The sequence below is a fragment of the Egretta garzetta genome, unplaced genomic scaffold, assembly GCF_000687185.1.
Source record: "Egretta garzetta isolate BGI_Z169 unplaced genomic scaffold, ASM68718v1 scaffold107, whole genome shotgun sequence".
NCBI lineage: Eukaryota > Metazoa > Chordata > Aves > Pelecaniformes > Ardeidae > Egretta > Egretta garzetta.
Window position 1 is genome coordinate 1,184,213 of NW_009260399.1, and position 6,477 is coordinate 1,190,689.

General features: G+C 42.8%; 1 protein-coding gene across 4 annotated transcripts in view; it reads right to left on the reverse strand.

The window, feature by feature from the left end:
- The window catches only part of ZFYVE28 (zinc finger FYVE-type containing 28), an 82,225-nt gene that overhangs the window by 3,334 nt on the left and 72,414 nt on the right, over nt 1-6,477 (reverse strand). The window lies entirely within an intron of this gene.

Sequence of the window (6,477 nt, forward strand, 5' to 3'; positions counted from 1 at the left end):
GAGTTCGACCATTATCCCTAACAGCATGTTTCCGGGGTTATTTCTCCTGTGAGCTCTCTTGCTTCCCATAAAAGCCAAGCAGGGAAATGATTCGGTTTTGGCAAAGCAGAAGGTATTGGGTTCACTTCTGTAGAGCTGCTTCTGCTAGCGACCGGCTGACACGACCCTCAAAATCTGAAATTGTGAGTAAAGAAATGATGTAGCTGATTGCTTCAGTTGTTAATCTAATGAAGGGCTAAGCAAGTTCTATCCAGAAGGAATCCATGGACACAGTGAACATGAACTGCTGGAAGTATTTACCCAAGTTCCCTGTACGCAGCTCCTCTCCGAGTATTATTTACAGTATGCAACCCATGCAATTGCTGATTTATAAACCTGACAAGCAAGATCCCTGCCTCAAGGAGCATATTATCAAACAACAAAATATATGGTGCAGTTAGTGCAGAGGTCAAGAGGGCTACAGCTACAGGCAGAAAGATAATTAAATGAAAAAATCCACTGTACTGTTCCAACATAACAACAACCAGTTTTCATGTGTTTGCCACATTCCAACATTTGGCAAATTGAAAGTAAAAAGGATATAGCATTCCACACAAAACTGTTCAAAAAGCAGATTAATAAAACCAAAGAGAACTTCAAACCTTAACTCAGCTGTTATAGGCTCCTCTAAACTATTTTGGAAGTTAAAACTAGTTTAAGGAAGCAATCTTTCATTTAATGAACAAAGTTGCCTGATAAAGGTCAACTATAGGGACAGCAACCAAAACCAAAGTCTGTGTGCAGAGAAGGGACCCACGTGGTGAGGAAGGGGAGGCTGCACATAGCAGTCTTTACCTCATTCCTGGGAGCTGTTCACCAGAAAATGGTCTGTGGGGACACAAGGCTACAAAATCCCACTGCAGAAGCAGGCTTTCCAACAGCAGCAGGGAGGTGCAGGACTGCCAGCTTAAGTTGAAGCATTAATAGCAATGAAACCAAGGGATTTTCCTTTCCAATTCTTCTCCTTCTCTGCAACCTCCCTAGCTACTACATGTAACTTGCCCAGTGACACTTGTTCCTAATATGATGTCAATTTTGAAAACTTCCCATCACTTTCACAGGAATCTCTGATCTGAAACCATGGCAAGCCTGCTGACCTTGGAGCATCTCCGTGTTCTCCATCCAGGAGGTCCCTGGGGTTATCACATATATTCCAAACAAAATAAGCGAGCCAATAACAATATTCCTGTTTGAAACTTGCCATTAGACTCCATAGCCTTGATTATGTTTTCAGGGATTTAACCAGCCCATTGATTCTCACTAATTTTAAAGACAGAAAAATTTAGGAAGTTATTCAAGCTCCGTGCCACCAGGTCTCCCTCCCAAATGCACGCAGGGCTGGCAGAGGCAGCTTTGGTAAGATGCCTACTTCACTACCAATGCTTTATCTAAACTGCATTATAACGTGGGCTGCCATGTTCAGCTAGTTACTAATTTTAATCTTCACAGAAAAGCTACAGAACACAGGCCCTCTCTGTACAAACTGCAGCATGCCAATATGAACTGCAGCTTCCCCAGCAGCTAGTACCTAACAGCTCCTTCCCTTAGATCACAATTAGTCCAGACATGTTATAAGCTAACGCAACCCCACCAAAAGACTCTGGAGCTCATCGGCAAAAAGCAGCTTTCTTATCAGGTGTTTACCATTTGGGTTTTATTTGGTTTGGTTTTTTTCTTGCTGTTGCCCTTGAAGTGCAATATTGCAAATGTTATTTTTTTAATTGACCTTGTATGGATTTAATTGTCTCCACTGCTAACTAAAAATTGCAAAAAACCCCCATGAGAAACAGCAAATTTATTTTGATAAGTAATGACCTTATACACTCACAATGGTCATATAATCCATAGTTCATGGTTACAGAATTTCTTGACTACCAGATGAATTTCTTGACTACTTCATCTGCAAGGTAGGTTTTTATAATTGCATATAAAAAAAAAATCACATCTTGGTGGTACTCAATGTATAGAAGCAGTATAACCCTCTCTGCAGAACGTTCTCCCACATTAGAGGGACTGACTCTACCTCCACGCTGGTGTCACATCTGCCGACTCGCTCCATTAACGCAGCAGTGGAGCGAGCTGAAGGGCACGCTTTCCCCCCCGACGGCGACTGAGCCGCAGCAAGGCCCTTGGCGGGGGCTCTGCGTCCCCCCGTGCCCCGCTGCTGCTGGGCTGCGGTGCCCGCCCAACGTCCCGACTGCCCGCCCCGAGCCCAGCCGCACTGCAGCACCCCCCCAAATAGTAACGCGCCGTTACGTAACAGCTTTTAACATTCCAAACGCTGTACAAACATTAATTGCTTTAATCCTCATCACCCAGCTACAGTCAAGTAAGCCTGTGTGGGGAGAAATCAGGAGAGAAATGTCTTGCCGGAAAAAATCAGACAGCGGCGCAGTCCTGAAGTAACATTCGAAACTCGAAACTTTGGGCCATTAGCCCTGCGCCTTTGCGCCCAGTTGTGACTGAAAAAGTCCTTACACCGAGTACAAACACAGAGGCTTCATTTTGAGAGTGTGCACTTGCTGAGAAACTAAACGCAACCCTGGGTGGGAGCCGAAGCACTCACGCTGTCAGGAAGGCTGAAGCCCGGAACGACTCGGTCTCTCTGAGCCCCTGCGAGCCCCAGTGGCAACGGGATCAACGCCCCTAGGTCCCTCCCCGTGCCCTCACCTCGCTCAACCGTGGGAGCAGCCTTTCCGACTTACATACATGAACGATTGAGTCATCAGGCTTTACACAGGACAGGTTTTTGAAATACTCTCTGAAGAGCAGTCTCGTGAGGGGATAAAGCTTTGATACGAGGAGCAGAGTGAGTTATACAAATTAAACCCCGAGCATTAGCCTGAAGACACGCTGGAAGCAGGGCAGCGGCACCGCACCCGCAGGCTTTTTATGTTGTAGTCCTTCTCCGGGCTACGCCGCTCCATTAGCTCTGCACGCAGCAGCAAACGGAAGCATCCAGTCTCTCAAGCACTATCTGCCTGTGCTTCGGGGATTTGCACAAGGAATGGAGGGAAAACCTTGTTCGGGGGCTAATTGGCCCACTGCTTTATCATGCAATGAGAGATAAGAGAAGTCTGCTGGGAAAGGGATGAAGACCACAGCACAAACATCAAAGAGGAGGAGGAAGGGAGGGAAGGGATTAACGAGACAGAAAGACTACAGAAATAAATTTTAGAAGAAAACATTAAAAGCGTGTACAGAAAAAAAGGCAGAGAAAGGAAGAGAAACAAGTATTTAAATGAGTAAGAAACACGTTTAGAGAAAGGAAAAGGCACAAGATAAAATTAAGTAGTGTGAAGACTGAAAAAGACATTTAAAAAGGAGAAATAGTATTCCCAACTCTTTAACTATTCAAAAATATTGCATTACAACCTCCCATAAATCATGAAATTTATAGTATTTTTATCTGTTTTCTGCTGTAGCCTTTAGAATTCACCTTTACATGCCTCTGCAATTTCATTAGCTAGAGAAGTTTTCTGTTCTATAAAAGTTAAAGATCTCACATGAATCCAAGATGCTGGAGCTCTAAGAAAACTACAATCATGATAAAAACCATAGAGGCTGTAAAAACTGTCAAAAAGCACATGTGAATTAATTTTGTTTAAGTATGTGCAATAGATCTGCTGCAGTCCCGTCTAATCGTACAAAACCAAGGAGAACATGCCTGTGCCCCAGAACAGAAGGAGAAGAGCCCCTGGACCCGGCTCCATCAACAGCGTTGATCCAAAAAAGATTAGAGCAGAAGGTTTGTTCAGTGGTGCTGAGACACAAGAGAAAGGGGTGTGGAGTGGGCGAGGGAAACAATCCCCGAATTTGTTGGAGTTTGCGAAGGCCTAATTTAGCAAATCCATACCCTGGTAGAAAACAAATCAGAAGACGTGCACACCATGACTCCCTGCTGAAAAGCAGCTACTAAACCCTAACCTCGTGGTGGTGTTTGCGTCATGGCCAGACCCTTCAGAAGACCCTTTCTGCATCTTTTGTTTTTTTCTGATATTCCTAAAGCAGAACTCAACCTGAAAGTTCCTCTTGCATCCACGCATATTAGATTTTAGAGCGCATCATGCATCACCCTGATTATACTTTTACCACACTAACCTTAAGAGGGCTGTTCCTCCAGCAGACTGTGGAACTTACACCACTGCAGCCATCAAAGTGCATTACCCTCACAGCTGCAAAAAGGTCAGATGGGCTTGCTGTAGCTCTTTTGATGAAAGCAGGAACTGTAAATTCTCACAGTTTTAAGTATGGAAAGTAGAGAATCAAGGAGACATGAATTTACTGCAGCAGCTGAAGTGAGAGGTAAGATGAACCTTTTTGTCCCTTATCACACATAATTTCCCGCATGTCATTCTGGGCCATCTCTGACTTTTATATAAGATTCCTAGGAGGCAGCTGTACCCAAGTAATCTTTACCCTTGCTCAGTAGATTCAGTATTGATTACAGCTGGCTTGAAATTTTTCAGTAAAAATACATTTTCTGCTTCAACAATATTATTTGATGAAAATTTTGGGGGTGGGGGAGAAACAGTGGTACAGACTTATTAACTTCAAGGACAGCTCCCATTGAACAGCTTTGTTAGGATGGAGCTTCTGTGCGAATCTAGAAAGCTTTCACCGAAGCACGGAGCTCTGCAGGCTTGGGCTCAGCCTCTGCTCTGCCCGATCCCACACAACCTTGAACCATGACGTCCCATGTCCATTCTGTACAGGTGCGTGATCAGCAACTCATTCTTTAGGCAAAATAATTATTTACGTAAAATGGAACAACTCTGATAGAAAACACTGGCTTCCACTGGGATATGGTTCAAATCTTTAAATCAGATGGACCAGAGACTTGGATCTTCCATGTCACCGTTACTAGGAGTCTCTCTCTGTAAGAACTACCAACAATTATGAACTAGAAGCAAGTTGATAATGTAGATCTACACACTGCATGCCGGAAGAACACTCAATACATGTATTTTTAGGACAAAAAATTTCAAACCTAATGAGAATCCCAGTTAAGTCTTTGTGGAACTGAATAAGCCTGTGCTTTACAGTACTCATGGGATGTCTTCTCCTCCTGCAATTAAGTCTCAGCAAGTTCCACACTGTGCTGACGGAGAAGGATAGTCTTTGAAACGGTAAAAGGCTCTGAGCAAGTTCTTAAAATGTAAGTCAGATCAAATTATTGCAATACAACCTAAAAACTGCACAAATTCTGTAATTTTACATGCATAATTAAAAATGCTCAGTTGATTATAAACAGTGCCTCAATATGGAAAACTTGATGCTAGATCCTTTTCTCGCACAGTGTAAGCATTGCTGCTGAATAAGAAGAAAGTAAAAAGTTACGTGGACAGAATATGTTTGGCCACTGAACTGTGCAACAATTTAACTTCTTTCATTTAGAAAGTGTTGCTGGTCATCATTATAAATAATAGAGTAGCCATAGGCATGTAGAGGACAAAAGAAAAACTGAAGCATTCAGCTAGGGTTGACAGCTAATTCTAGACTCATGGTGATTAGATTCTGCACATACAGTAGCATGGGTAGGTTTTCTTGACCTTGCGACTTCTTACTGCAACAAGAACAAGAGCTCGAGCCTTGGGACCATAAATTATTGAATTGTGCTCGTGCTGCTGGTTGGAGAGCAGCGAGGACTTGCGACTAGCCAAAAGAGGGTGGGCTGGAATATTACGAGATGGAAAGGGATCAAGGAGACATAGCGTGCTTTTGTGCAGCAAACAGATGCTAACACCATTTGGCACAAACAGATATTTGTACTGGCAGCCACAGCAAATCCATTACGGCTGGAGCTATAACGAGGTGGTGGCAGGCAAGACAGCTCTGCAAGGATGCTGGAGGGGCAAGGAGTGAAAATGCATGTACAGTTGCAGAGGGAGCCAAGATGCTACAGCAAAGATTTTCATGCAGCTTCATAACGCTTTCTGTTTTTCCTTGAGAAAATCTTCTGGTTTCTAGAAGTCTCATGGTTATTTCTAGACAAGAAGTGTAACTCACTTTCTTAGCCAGCCCGTAACTTCATGACACTGACAGTTAAAAATATTCACCTTCTCTCAATTGCAACAGATGAATCTTCCTAAGTAATAAATTACCCCAAAATACACGTATGGTCAAAACTCAGATTTGTCAAAGTCCACTATTAAAATCATCACACTCACAAGGATAAACATAATGCTCCCAAATATGGCAAGCAGGGACTTATGCTTGATCATGTTTACAGACATGAATACATAAAAATCCTTATGAAGGTAAAAAAAAAAGAAGTTACTCTGTGTATGTGTAAATATACATGGGAACCTGTTGGCAAATACAAAGTAAGTTTTGTGTTGGGACTAAAAACATGATCCCAGACATATAAATGGCAGAAAGACATCAAACTTCTATTTTCCTAAATTTTTTTTTTTTGAAGCTGTAATACATTTTAAG